Raw genomic sequence first — 16,074 nt, forward strand, 5'->3', positions numbered from 1 at the left:
ACCCAAACTCCACCCTTCTCCCAAATCATGAAATAACTTCATCTCTTCTTTTGGTTGATTAGATGCCTCTTGGTTCTCCTAGGGTGCATTATCACTTATGAAAACAAGTCAATAAATCTATTGTGTTCGACTACATGTTTGTCTCTAGTGGTGTTTATTAGATGGACATTATCATATGTAGATAATATTTTGTTTTGCTAAACATACATACACACACAAACACACACACACACAGCCCACATGCATATATTCCTGACATTTTGAAAGTAAGTGCAGCGACATCAGCAAGATGACCAAGAGAAGTTCTTAGTGCTCATCCGTACCACTATTAACTGAAACAATGAAAAAACGACTACATTTTGAAAAAAAATAACCAAAGAAAAGCCCAGGAGTAAAGCAAAACAATAGCAAAAATCCTATAGAGCACAGAAATCCAGATGGCTACATTTTGTGTCCTGGAAACACAACATTTTAGCCAAGCCAAATAGCCACAGAGGGTACTTGAGCTGAAACAGTGGCTTCTATGGGAAATAAAATCATGGTTGAGTCAAGCAGTCCCACCTCTCAGGGCCTGAGCTAATGCAGTGTCCCACTTCTGGGTTACTACTGTCTTGACCTAGCCAAACAGTCATGCCTCCTGACACCTGAGCTAATGCAACGCCCTCCTTTCAAAAGAAATAGAATATTAGTCATTTCAAGCAGCCATGCCTGCAAGGCCTAAGCTGACGTGGTGCCTCACCTCCTAGGAAACCAAAACCTTCACTGAGCTGTGCCACCCCACACAAACGGCCAAATATCTACAGTTCTCTGCCTCCCTGGAACTAGTCACTTGGAATTTGAGCTGCTGAGGTATGCTGCCTCCTAGGGAATGCAGCCATTGCTGCACTACTCTCTGCCTACCAGGACCCAAGCCACAGTTGCATCTCACCATTCTTGTATCTTTGCTGCCACTGCACTTCCCTTCACTGAGCCTGGGCTACTGCCATGTTCCATAAACCCAGAGTACAGAGTCATAATTAAATGGTGCCTCATCCCATGAGGTCTGAGTTGGTATTGCACATTGTTGACTCCAGGACCTGAATTGCAGATACATCCTCCTGTTATCCAGGGCCTGAGCCTCTGGACCACCCATCATCCTCCAGAAGTATGGTGATACTTCATTCTACCCCCGAAAGTCACAGTCATAGCTCCATCCCTGGCTCTTGCGCCTGAGCTGCTGCGGTACTCCAGAGTCACAGACCTCAGCTTTGTGGGTAATCTACATTCACCATGACCTGGAGAGTGAACCAGTGCCCCAAGACTTAGGTGGAAGTACATTCATAGACTATGGGTCCAGGACCCTGGCTCCAAAGCCACTCTAAGAGGCTGTACCTCATATCCCAAAGCTGTGTGGCCACCTGTGGGCTGTGTTAGACCCAATACTGAAAGAGATCCCCTCAGCTAAGATTCTCTAGTGTGAGGAAAATGAGTAAAAGAGGACACCAAAAGCCCTGTCACTGAGGACCCAAATAACCAATGCTGTCACCATAGCTGCCACCAACTCCTGAAGCTTAGGCCACTTTGACACCTGCAGTCATCACTGACATGGATCACAGATGAAGAAGCTGCATGATGCCTGCATCCCTGTGCACAACTGGAACCAGAGCCACCACATCCTGCCCAACTGGCAGCCTGGGACGCATTTGCAAGTGAGTCTCTCCCTATAAAATCGAATCTGTAAAGTTTGAAAGAGGTGATTGCTCCATCACATGTATCGACATGACCACTGGCATCCAAGAAATGTGAAAAGGCAAGAAAATATAAAACCACCAAAGAAATACAATAATTCTCAAGCAACTGGCCTCAATGAAATGGAAATATACAAATTGCCTGAAAAGAAATTCAAATTAACAATCTAAGAAAACTCAGTAAGATACAAGAGAATATATATAGGCAATTCAACAAAATCAGAAAAAAATATTATATGAATGAGATTCAGAAATAGAAATCATTGAAAATAATTAAACAGAAATCATGAAGCTGAAGAATTCAATGAGTAAAATAAAAAATACAATAGAACTTGAAAGGAGATTAGATCAAACAGAAAAAAGAATCCAGTAACTTAAAAGGAGGTCATTTAAAATTACCCAGGCAAAGGGGAAAAAAGGAAAAAGCAGTGAAAAAAAGTGAAGAAAACCTACAGGACCGATGAGACACTATTAATCAAATAAATTTTTGCATTATGGAAGTTCCAAAAGGAGATAAAACAGAGAAAGGACCAAAAAGCGTACTTAATGAAATAACTGCTGAAAACTTTATAGCTCTTGGAAGAGATATAGACATCCAGATCCATGAAGCTCAAAGATGACCAATAAGGTTTAAATCTTATAGGTTCTCACATTATAATCAAATTGTCAAAAGTCAATATCAAAGAGAATTTTGAAAGTTGCAAGAAAAAAGTGAGATTTTTAAATACAAGGGGATTTCTATTATGCTATCAGAGGATTTTTTAATAGAAAGTTGCAGGGTAGGGGAGAATGGGATACTATATAAAAAGAAATTGAAGAAAAACCAAGACTTGCCAGCAAAGAATATTTTACCCAACATGGCAATCTTTTTTTTTTTTTTTGGCCCCAGGGTACATATGCAGGTTTGTCACATAGGTAAATGTGTGACATGGTGGTTTGCTGCACCTATCAACCCATCAACTAAGTATTAAGCCCCACATGCATTAGCTATTTTTCCTGATGTTCTCCCTTCCCCCACCCCCCTATGCCCACCAGCAGACCCCAGTGTGTGTTGTTCCCCTCCCTGGGTCCGTATTTTCTCATTGTTCAGTTCCTACTTATGAGTGAGAACATGCTGCAGTGTTTGGTTTTCTGTTCCTTCATTAGTTTGCTAAGGATAATGGCTTCCAGCTCTATTCATATCCTGCAAAGGACATGATCTCATTCCTTTTTATGGCTACATTGTAATCTATGGTGTATATGTACTACATTGCCTTTATCCAGTCTATCATTGATGGGTATTTGGGTTGATTACATGTATTTGTTATTGTGCATAGTGCTGCAATGAACATAAGCTTGTATATGTCTTTAAAATAGAATGATTTACATTCTTTTGGGTGTTTACCCAGTAATAGGATTACTGGATCAAATGGCATTTCTTGTTCTAGGTCTTTGAGAAATCACCACACTGTCTTTCAAAATGATTGAACTAATTTACATTTCTACCAACAGTGTAAAAGCATTCCTATCTCTCTGCAGCATTGCCAGCATCTGTTGTTTCTTGACTTTTTAATAATCACCATTCTGACTGGTGTGAGATGGTATCTCACTGTGGTTTTGATTTGCATTTCTCTAATGATCAGTGAAGTTTAGCTTTTTTTCATACATTTGTTGCCTGCATAGAAGTCTTCTTTTGAGAAGTGTCTGTTTGTGCCCTTTGTCCACTTTTTAATGGGGTTGTTTGGTTTTTTTCTTGTAAATTTGTGTAAGTTCCTTATAGACACTGGATATTAGATCTTAGTCAGATAGATAGTTGCAAAAATTATCTCCCATTCTGTAGGTTGTCTGTTCACTCTGATGATAGTTTCTTCTGCTGTGCAGAAAATCTTTAATTTAATTAGATCCCATTTGTCAATTTTTGCTTTTGTTGCAATTGCTTTTGACATTTTCGTCATGATATCTTTGCCCATGCCTATGTCCTGAATGGTGTTGCCTAGATTTTCTTCGAGGGTTTTTGTAGTTTTCAGTTTTATATTTAAGTTTTTAATTCTTCTTGAGTTAATATTTGTATAAGGTATAAGAAATGGGTCATCCAAAAGCTTCTTAAGCTGATAAGCAACTTCCGCAAAGTCTCAGGATGCAAAATCAATGGCAAAAATCAAAAGCATCCCTATACAACAACAATAGACAGGCAGACAGCCAAATCATGAATGAACTCCTATTTACAATTGCTACAAAAGGAATAAAGTACCTAGGAATACAGCTAACAAGGGAAGTAAAGGACCTCTTCAAGGAGAACTACAAGCCACTGCTCAAGAAAATCTGTGAGAAGCCAAACAAACGGAAAAACATTCCATGCTCATGGATAGGAAGAATCAATATCATGAAAATTACCATACTACCCAAAGTAATTTATAGAGTCAATGCTATTTCCATCAAATTACCATTGACATTCTTCACATATTTAGAAAAAACTATTTTAAAATTCATATGGAATAAAAAAGAGCCTGTATGGCCAAGACAATCCTAAGCAAAAAGAACACAGCTGAAGGCATCATGCTACCTGACTTCAAACTATACTACAAGGCTTCAGTAACCAAAAACGCATGATACTGATATGAAAACAGGAACACAGATGAATGGAACAGAATGGAGAACTCAGAAATAAGCCCTCACACCTACAACCATCTGATCTTTGACAAACTTGACAAAAACAAGCAATGGGGAAATGATTCCCTGTTTAATAAATAAATGCTGGGAGAACTAGCTGTGAAAGCCTCACAATCATGGTGGAAGGTGAAAATCATATCTTACATGTTATCAGGCAAGAAAGAATGAGAGCCCAGTGAAAGGGGAAACCCCTTATAAAACCGTCAGATCTTGTGAGACTTATTTACTATCATGAGAATAGTATAAGAGAAACTGCCCCAATGATTCAATTATCTCTCACCAGGTCCCTCCCACAACACGTGGGAATTATGGGAGCTACAATTCAAGATGAGATTTGGGTGGGAACACACCGAAACTATATCGTAGCTTAAAATAAAGTATTCCAGCTTTAAGATGTTTTATGTAAGATTATGGTAACTACAAAACACAAAGCTATTGAAGATACACAAATGATACAGAAAAAACCATTGTGAAAGACAACGTGATGATTCCTCAAGGATCTAGAACCAGAAATACCATTCGACCCAGCAATCCCATTACTGGATATATACCCAAAGGATTATAAATTATTCCACTATAAAGACACATGCACACATATGTTTATTGCAGCACTATTCACAATAGCAAAGACTTGGAACCAACCCAAATGACCATCAATGATAGACTGGATAAAAAAAATGTGACACATACACACCATGGAATACTATGCAGCCATAAAAAAGGATTACTTCATATCCTATGCAGGGACAATAAAGCTGGAAACCATCATTCTCAGCAAACTAACACAGGAACAGAAAACCAAACACTGCATTTTCAGAACATCACACACCAGGACCTGTTTGGGAGTGGGGGGCTAGGGGAAGGATAGCATTATGAGAAATACCTAATGTAGATGATGAGTTGAAGGGTGCAGCAAACCACCATGGCATGTGTATACCTATGTAACAAACCTGCACGTTCTGCACATGTATCCCAGAACTTAAAGTATAATAAAAAACAGAAAGAAATAAAAAAGAATCAAACCTTAGTACTAAAGAAAATAACCAAATAACAAAGGCAGACAAGAGAGGAAGAAAAGAAAATTGGATTTGCAAAAGAACCAGAAAACAATTAGCAATATGACAATCACAAGTCTTTATTTATCACTAATATCCTTGAATTTAAGTAAATTAAAATTTTCAATTAAAAGTCAGCATGGCTGAATCAATAAGAAACAAGATCCAAGTATGTGTTTCTGGCAAGAGACCTACTTTAGCTTTAAAGACACGCAAGGCTAAAAGTGGAGGAATGGAAAAAGATATTTTATGCAAATAGAAACCAAAGGAGGTCAGAGGTGGTTATGCTTTTATCAGATAAAATAGACTTTATGCCAAAAATTGTCACAAGACAAAGAATGTTATTATTTAGTGATAAAGAGTCCAATTAATCAGGAGGACATTACAATTATAAATATATATGCACCAAACTTTGGAGCAACTAAATATATAAAGCACATATTAATGGACATGAAGGGAGAAACAGATAGCAATACAATAATATAGGCATCTTCAATACCTTAAAAATAGATAGATTAACCAGACAGAAAATTAATCAGGAAATTCTGAACTTGAATTGTCCACCAAATGGACCTAATGGACATATATAGAACATTCCATCCTAAAGCAACAGAATATTCATTCTTTTCTGGTGCATATGAAACATTCACTAAGATAGATTATATGTTAGGCCACAAAATAAGCGTTAATCATTAAAAAGATTGAAATTCTATCAAGTATAATTTCTGACTATACCAATACTTAACTAGAAATCAATAACTGGAGGAATAATCCTCCTCCACAAATTCACAAATATGTAGAAATTAAACAACATGCTCCTGAACAACCAAAGAAGAAATTAAAAGAGAAATTTAAAAAAATCTTGAGATTAATGGCAATGAAAACACAATAAAACCTATGGAATGCAAAAAAAAAGAAAGTTCTAAGAGGAAATTTTATAGCAATAAATGCCAGTATTTAAAAAAGAAAGATTCAAAATAAATAGTCTAACATTACGCCTCAGGAAAACAGATTTAAAAAGGTCAAAATGAACACAATGTTAGCAGGAAAAAAAAGAGAAAACAAAGATGAGAAATAAAGCGATGATTAAAAAATACAAAGAAAAAATTAGTAAACTAGGATTTGATTTTTAAAAAATAAACACAACTGACAAATCTTTAGCAGAACTAATAAAAAAAGAGAGAACACTCAAATAAATAAAATCGGAAATGAAGGTAGAGACATTACAACAGATGCCTCAGAAATAAAAAGGATAATAAGGGACTATAATGAATAATTACAGGCCAATAATGAGATAACCTAGTGGAAATTGATAAATCTTTGGAACATACGATCTACCAAGATAGAATGAGGAAGAAATAGAAAGACTGTGCAGACTGATAACAAATAAAAAAGATGGAAGTAGTAATTTAAAATTTCTCAACAAAGAAAATCTCAGGACCAGATGGCTTTATTGCTAAATTCTAAATAAATAAATAAATAAGTAAAGAAAGAAAGAAAGAAAGAGTTAATACTTCTTAAACTATTCCAAACTAGACAAAGACACCATAAAAAATGAAAGTTGAGACCAGTATATCTGAAGAATATTGATGCAGAAATACTCAAAATATTAGAAAACTAAATTCAACAACACATCAAAAATGTTATATATCATGACCAAGTAGGATTTATCCCTGGCATGCAGAGCTGGTTTAATGTATGCAAATCAATCAGTGTGATACATCACATTAACAGAATGAAAGATAAAACCACATCATCATTACAACAGATACTGAAAAAGCATTTGACAAAGTTCAACATCCTTTCTTGTTAAAAATACTCAACAGTTTATGTATAAAAAGAAAGTTCCTCAATATAGTAAAGACTATTTATAAAAACCCACAGCTATCATTATAATTAATATAGAAAAACTGAAATATTTTTCTCTAATATTTAGTTCAGGGCAAGCATAACCACTTTCACCATTTCTATTCAATATTGTATTAGAAGTTCTAGTCAATGTAATCAGAAAAGAAAAAAATTAAAAGCTATCCAAATCAGAAAAGAAGTAAAATTATTTCTATTTGCCTATGGCATGATCCTATATGTAGAAAACCTCAAAAACCACCCTCCACCCACTAGCACTGTTAGAAATAATAAATTAATTGACTGAAGTTGCAGGATACAAAATCAACAAACAAAAATTAGCTAAATGTTTGCACACAATTAAAAACTTAGCTGAAAAGAAATAAAGAAAACAATCCTATTTATATTAGCATCAAAAATATATAGGAATAATTTTAACCAAGGAATTGAAAGATCTGTATAGTAAAAACTATAAAACATTGATGAAAGAAATTGAAGACACAAATAAATGGACAGATATCCTGTGTACACACATTAGAAGAAATATTGTTAAAATGTCTATGCTGAAGTTTCCCTGACACCTACACAGGTGGGAACTGCACTGCACGAGTGCCAGCAGAGGCAAATTTAACTCACTTGCTGCTCCACCCTTTGCTGGAGGGGGAGCACAGGTGAGCAGGTGCAGGACTCAGGGCAAGCACTTTTGGGTGCCGGCAAGAGCAAACTCCATACCAGTCCCATGGCAGCATCTAGGGAGAGGGTGACCGTGATCTCTGAAGACCCAGAAGAAGTGTTACACTGCCCATTTTAGCTTTGCCATCCAAGGATAGCTTAAGTGTTAATAGCTCAGTGGAGGGTCAGTGTGACAGCGTTTTGCACCTACACTCATGGCACCCAAGTTCTTGTTCAGCATCCAGGAGGAATGAGGTTGCATGAACAAACTGAAGACGGTAAATGCAAGAGATTTTAGTGCTGGTGAAAGTGGCTTTCAGTGGGAAGGGGATACGTAAAGGGGATGGATGGAGCAGGAAGGTAATCTTCCCCTGGAGTCTGGCCGAGGACTAGATGCTACACCATCAAGCTGTCCCTCTCATGTCAAGCTGCTTCTGTCTGCCATACAACCATAGTCTTCAACATCCAGCTGCAACTCCTCTCTCTGCTGGCTGAGCCTGGGGTGTTTATGAGCATAGGATGGAGGGTGGGGCAGGATATGGGTGGTTTTGGAAAAGGCGACATTCAAGCAGGAAAACAGGGATGTATGTTCTCACTTTGGGCTGAGTTATCAGGCTTTTTGGCTTGACGGTGGGGCCCTTGCTGGGGACCTGCCTTCTTCTGCACAGAATTTCCCTGCCTCCTATACTTATCAATGCTACTAAAAGCAGTATAAGGATTCAACACAATCCATCTTCACAGAAATATAAAATGAAATGCTAAAATCCACGTGTAATCACAGAAGACCCTGAATAGCCAAAGTAATTCTGAGAAACAAGAACAAAGTTGGAAGCATTATGCTTCTTTATTTAAAAGTATATTATAAAGTTATAGTAATCAAAACAGTATAATACTGGCATAAAAGTAGACATATAAAGCAGTGGGACAAAAATATACAACCCAGAAATAAACCCAAATATATATGGTTTCTATGGTTTGAAGCCTTGAATGTTTGTGTCCTCTCCAAAATGCATGTTGAAACTTAATCTCAAATGCAATAGTTTGGGCCTTTAAGAGGAAATTAGGTCATGATGACTCCTCCCTCATGGATGGAATTAAGGTCCTTATAAAAGAGGCTTCACAAGACATTTGGACTATTTCACCCTTCCATTCATTCCACCATGTGAGGACACAGTTTGTCCTATCTGGAAGAGGCAGCAACAAGATACCATCTTGGAAGCAAGCAATGTGACCCTAAGTAGATGCTGAACCTGTGGCACCTTGATCGTGGACTTCTCAGTTCCAAAACTGTGAGAAATAATTTTCTATTTTTTATAATTACCCAGTTTGTGGTATTCTGTTATAGCAGCACAAATGGACTAAGAAAGAAACTGGTACCAATAAGTGGAGTACTGCTGTATCGAACACCTAAAAATGTGGAAGTGGCATTGGAAGTGGGTAATGGGTAGAGGCTAGTCTCTAACAGACGATTCTGGTAAGGACTAAGAAGAAGAGAGCTGTAGACAGAACCTCAGTCTTAGAGATTATTTTAGTGGTTGTAATTACAATATCGATTAAAATGTGGGCAGTGAGTGCCATTCTGATGTGGTGTCAGATGAAAATGAGAAATAATTAAAAACTGGAGGGGGCCAGGCGCAGTGGTTCAATGCCTGTAATCCCATTCACTTTGGGAGGCCGAGGTGGGCAGATTACTGGAGGTCAGCAGTTCAAGACCAGTTTGGCTGACATGGTGAAACCTCGTCTCTACCAAAAATACAAAAATTAGCCGGTCATGGTGGTGCACACCTATAATCCCAGCTACTCGGGAGGCTGAGGCTGTAGAATTGCTTGAACCTGGGAGGCGGAAGTTGCCATGAGCCAAGATCGCACCACTACACTCCAGCCTGGGTGACAAAGTGAGACTCCATCTCAAAAAAAAAAAAAAAGTGGATCAAAGGCCATCCTTGTTATCAAGTGGCAAAGAATATGGCTGAATTGTGTCTATGTCCCAGGGTTTTGTGGAAGGCAGAACTTAAAGGCAATGAACTAGGATGTTTGGTGAAATAAATATCTAAGTGAAGTGTTCAGGGAACTGACTGCTTATAATAAAATACGGGAAGAGAGAAATGAATTAAAAGATAAAATGTATAATCAAAAAGTAAGTGAAATTTAAAGATTTAGAAAATTATCAGCCTGGCCATGTGAAGATAAAAGGCTATTCAAGAAAGAAAATTAAAGGTATGGCCAAGCTACTGTTTAAATAAGAAATATATATGTGTAGGTAGAAGCCAGATACTATTCACTAGAACAGTGGAGGGGTGATCCCAGTGATATTTGGAAGATCTTTGGGGCTCCCACTCCCATTACAGGTGCCAAGTGCTAAGTTTTTATTGACAGATGAATGGATAAACTGTGAGATACACACACACACACACACACACACTCATATAATTCAGACTTAAAAAAGGAGATCTTGCCATTTGCCACAACATGGAAGAAACTGGAGAAACTTATGCTAAGTAAACTTACCCAGACACAGAGACATATTGCACAATCTCATTTATATGTGGAATCTAAAATAACAACAAAACAACTAACAATATAGAATTCAGAGAGATAGAGAGTGAAACTGTGGTTACCAGGGGTAGAAGAAGAGAGAGAGAGAAAACTGGTAGGGGAGAGCAGCAGGTCAAAAGATACAAAGTGAAAGATAAGTAGGATGAGCAAATCTAGAGTTCTAATGTACAGTACAAAGATGATAGTTAATAACAAGGTATTGTATTTGGCATTTTTGCTAAATGACTAGATTTTAGCTGCTTTTGCCACACATAGAAATACAAACCAGTGACTATTTGAAATAATAGATATGTTAATTTTTAAATTTTTATTATTATACTTTAAGTTCTGGGATACATGTGCAGAACGTGCAGGTTTGTTACACAGGTATACACGTGCCATGGTGGTTTGCTGCACCCATCAACCCGTCGTCTACATTAGGTATTTCTCCTAATGCTATCTCTCCCCTTGCCCCCCACCCCCTGACAGGCCTCGGTGTGTGATGTTCCCCTCCCTGTGCCCATATATTCTCGTTGTTCAACTCCCACTTATGAGTGAGAATATGCAGTGTTTGGTTTTCTGTTCCTGTGTTAGTTTGCTGAGAATGATGGTTTCCAGCTTTATCCATGTCCCTGAAAAGGACATGAACTCATTCTTTTTTATGGCTGCATAGTATTCCATAGTATATATGTGCCACATTTTCTTTATCCAGTCTATCATTGATGGGCATTTGGGTTGGTTGAAGTCTTTGCTATTGTGAATAGTGCTGCAATAAACATACGTGTGTATGTGTCTATATAGCAGAATGATTTATAATCCTTTTGGTATATACCCAGTAATGGGATTGCTGGGTCAAATGGTATTTCAAGTTCTAGGTCCTTGAGGAATCACCACACTGTCTTCCACAATGGTTGAATTAATTTACACTCCCACCAACAGTGTAAAACTATTCCTATTTCTCCACATCCTCTCCAGCACCTGTTGTTTCCTGACTTTTTAATGATCACTATTCTAATTGGCATGAGATGGTATCTATTGTGGTTTTGATTTGCATTTCTCTAATTACCAGTGATGATGAGCTTTTTTTCCTATGTTTGTTAGCCATATAAATTTCTTCTTATGAGAATTGTCTATTCATATCCTTCACCCACTTTTTTTTTTTTTTTGAGATAGAATATCGTTCAGTCACCCAGGCTGGACTGCTGTGGCGCAATCTCAGCTCACTGCTACCTCTGCCTGCTGGGTTCAAGTGATTCTCCTGCCTCAGCCTCCTGAGTAGCTGAGACTACAGGTGCATACCACCACACCTGGCTAATTTGTTGTATTTTTAGTAGAGATGGGGTTTCACCATGTTAGCCAGGCTGGTTTTGATCTCCTGACCTCATGATCCATCCGTCTTGGCCTCCCAAAGTGCTGGGATTACAGGCGTGAGCCACCGCGCCCAGCCTCCTTCGCCCACTTTTTGATGGGGTTGTTTGTTTTTTTCTTGTAAGTTTGTTTAAGTTCCTTGTAGATTCTGGATATTAGCCCTTTGTCAGATGGATAGATTGCAAAAATTTTCTCCCATTCTGTAGGTCGCCTGTTCACTCTGATGATAGTTTCTTTTGCTGTGTAGAAGCTCTTTTGTTTAATTAGATCCCATTTGTTAATTTTGGCTCTTTTTTTTTTTTTTTTTAGGCAGAGTCTCACTCTTTCGCCCAGGCTGGAGTGCAGTGGCGTGATCTCGGCTCACTGCAAGCTCTGCCTCCCGGGTTCACACCATTCTCCTGCCTCAGCCTCCCGAGTAGCTGGGACTACAGGCACCCGCCACCACGCCCAGCTAATTTCTTTTGTATTTTTAGTAGAGACGGGGTTTCACTGTGTTAGCCAGGATGGTCTCGATCTGACCTCGTGATCCGCCCACCTCGGCCTCCCAAAGTCCTGGGATTACAGGCATAAGCCACCGCGCCTGGCCAATTTTGGCTTTTGTTGCAATTGCTTTTGGTTTTATTCATGAAGTCTTTGCCTATGCCTATGTCCTGAATGGTATTGCCTAGGTTTTCTTCTACGGTTTTTATGGTTTTAGGTCTTATGTTTGAATCTTTAATCCATCTTGAGTTAATTTTTGAATAAGCTGTAAGGAAGTGGCCCAGTTTTAGTTTTCTGCATATGGCTAGCCAGTTTTCCCAACGTCATTTATTAAATACGGAACACTTTCCCGATTGCTTTTCTTTGTCAGGTTTGTCAAAGATCAGATGGCTATAAATGTGTGGTGTTATTTCTGAGGACTCTGTTCTGTTCCATTGGTCTATATATCTTTTTTGGTACCAGTACCATGCTGTTTTGGTTACTGTAGCCTTGTAATATAGTTTGAAGTCAGTAGTAACCATTTTATTCTCTATATGTATCTCATAATATCATGTTGTATACTTTAAATATGTACAATGATATTTATTTTACAAAATGTAAGTGCTTGATATCCTGATACTTAATGTCTAAATACTTAAGACATGTCCCCTAAGAATAATATTCTACTATATAGCTTTAATACAATTATTACATCCCAAAATTTATTAATATAATAATCCAATATATAGTTCTTATTACAATTTCCTCCATTATTCCCTAATTATAAAAATATGAGGATAATGGAGGGGCTTATGTGTTTATATATAAATAAACACATAAATTATGGTTCACTCATACATTTGGTTCTCTTGTCCTTTGAGTCTTTCATAATCTACTCATAGAGCAGTTTCTCACCATTTTTTGTTTGTTTGATTTTGCATTTATTTTAGTCTTTTATGACACTGACGTTTGTTTTTGTTTTTTTAGTCTGGAGCATTTGTTTCATATAATGCCCCATATCTTGGACATTTCTTCTTGTTTTCCATGAGTTCAAGTTAATAATTTTAATAAAAACACAACATAGATGATGTGACTTACCAACTTTTCGTTGCATCACACAAGGATGAACATAATAACAGTTTATTTCAATTTTGGTGGTGGTTACTTTAATCAATTGATTCGGGTGGTGTTATCAGTTGAATGTTTATGTCTTCCCGAAATTCATATGTTAAAATTCCAACCCCTAAAGTGATGGTATTAAAAAGTGGGGCCTTTGCAAGGCGATAAGGTAACAAAGGTGGAGTCCTCATGAATGGGATTGGTGCTCTTATAAAAGAGACCCCACAGAGCTCTCTTGCTCCTTTCGACCATGAGAGGACACAGCAAGAAGACAGACATCCTTGAACCAGAAAGTTGGCCTTCATCACACTTGAGGATATGCCAGCAATTTGACATCAGATGTCCTGGCCTCCAAAATCGTGAGAAATAAATGTTTGTTTTTTCAGCCACCTAGATTATGGTATTTTTGTTATAACAGTCTGAACAGACAAAGACAGGTGGTATTCACATGCTATTTTCATTTTAAAGGTATATTTTTAACTTCATAACTAAAAATGAATCAGTAGGCTTATGCTTTTAAGACAAAGTGAATATTATGTTTCAAAAAATATTTTCACTGAATGGTGTTAGCATCCATTTAAATTTGTCATCTCATCCTCTATTCTCAGCCTAAATGTATTAGTCTACTTTATTACTCAAGTTACAACTGAAAGACGGAAACTCGGATATCAAGGTATAAAAGTTTTGCATTTCCTGGGAACACATAATTGTAGTAAACTCTTAGATAAATTGATCCTAATTATGTGTCAATGCTCATTATTCATGAAGAAGTTAGAGAATAAGAAGGCCTTAATTCTTTGGACCCAAAACAACTATCTGAGTTTTTGTTTCTCAGCTAGTCCTGTTTCCCAGGTCCCATCTGCATCTCAGCTTTCATTTCCCACTCTCCAACTCTCTCCTTCACGACCAGGGGAATCTTCTATTCCCTAAGGACATCTGTCCTTCTCTTATTTGATCTTATGTCAGTTTGACATGGCATGGTTTAAGTCAATGTTTCCCCATGTAGCTGAGGTGCTAAGTGCAAATATTAACTGATTCAGAGAACCATCAACCTTGTCAAAACCATAAAACTGCTCTTTATTAGTTGACCCAAAATCATAATTTGGACAGAGATATTTCAAGACATTTTCAGATATAAACCATAAAACAAATATACCAAATAATATATGTAAGACACAAAGAGAAAGCAATTGATCCGAGGCTACTATGTATATAACAAATAAGATTTTATCTTGTTAAAACACCCGCATGCCCGCAGAATTCAGTCAGAACCAGATGACTCTTTCTAGCTGTTGATTCCTCCTCCTCACAAAGAGCCCACACGCTTCATTTTGCTTAATTGTCACTTTGAGGAAAATGTTTCTTCCTTTCTTTCCTTCACACTTCCCTCTTTTCCTTCATTATAGGAAGAAACTTCTCACTTACATATGAGAAATCACAGTCACTTTCGTGAAATAGCTTATGCTGAACATTAGCCCTTCCTTCTCTGGATCCCTTGAATGCTGGAATAGTTGCCAGGCTGTGTTTTCAACTGAGGACTTCCTGTTGCCCAATACTAATGTATCCAATGCAGATTACAAGAAAGATTAAAAGTCTTGCAAACACATGAATATTTTTTCTTTCTATCCCAAGCATTTAAGACTTTCTTAGTACTTTTCTTAAGATAATATACGCAAAGGGAGAGATAAGTGGAGGAGTTAGAGGAATATAGTAATGAAGGAAGGAAAAGGAGATTTTGCTTACTAGTTTCTAGCTTTTGTTTTCCAGCAATCCAAAGAACAATATCTCACTAAAAAGTTTATGATACATGCTTTAGAAAGATATATCAAAAGAGAAGAGTTCCTAGAGTACAGGGTATGAGAGGTATCATGGAATGGAGGGGGAAACACGATAAATAAGAGAAGGACACATGTCCTTAGGGAATAGAAGATTCCCCTGGTCCTGAAGGAGAGGGTTGGAGAGTGGGAAATGAAAGCTGAGATGCAGATGGGACCTGGGAAACAGGGCTAGCTGAGAAACAAAAACTCGGATAGTTGCTTTGGGTCCAAAGAGTTAAGGCCTTCTTATTCTCTAAGGAGGGATCCCTAGAACTAGAAATGCCAGGGAGACAGTTTTGCCCATGGACCTGCAGGAACAAGAGATATTTTATGGAGAATGTGCACAGAGAGTTGTATATATTGTTAGAGAAACACCAAAATTTATCTCCAACTCCTTTGTTGTCAAACATAAATATCTGTTTCTGAGCTCTGCCACGGGAACTTGGGAGCACTTCAGGTGAGTGCAGAGCCAGGAAAAGATGCATCGAAATGAGTAGAAAAAGTCGTGGCATTTTACTCGTCCTGGCCTCTCTCACCCTGATACAGTGAGACTCGATCTGGAGAAAACCCTGAAGTCCCAGCTTCTCCCTTAGGGAAGCAACAGGAGTGGGCCATGAGTCCAGCATTCTGGGTTTCCAGCGGGGTTGCCCAAAGCACTGGTTTCTGTCTTACATGACTCAGAGTGCAGAGTTTGGATGCCATGTTGGGGGCCTCTGAGAACAAAGGCAAGCACCCTGTTTCAGCACTAGGGAGATTGTAGTACTGAAGGCGGACACCAGGGGGAGAAAGAGGTTACAGTCTCCAGACAAGAAACAAGCAAACCTCTTT

The sequence above is a fragment of the Pan troglodytes genome, chromosome 9 (genome assembly GCF_028858775.2).
Source record: "Pan troglodytes isolate AG18354 chromosome 9, NHGRI_mPanTro3-v2.0_pri, whole genome shotgun sequence".
Lineage (NCBI taxonomy): Eukaryota > Metazoa > Chordata > Mammalia > Primates > Hominidae > Pan > Pan troglodytes.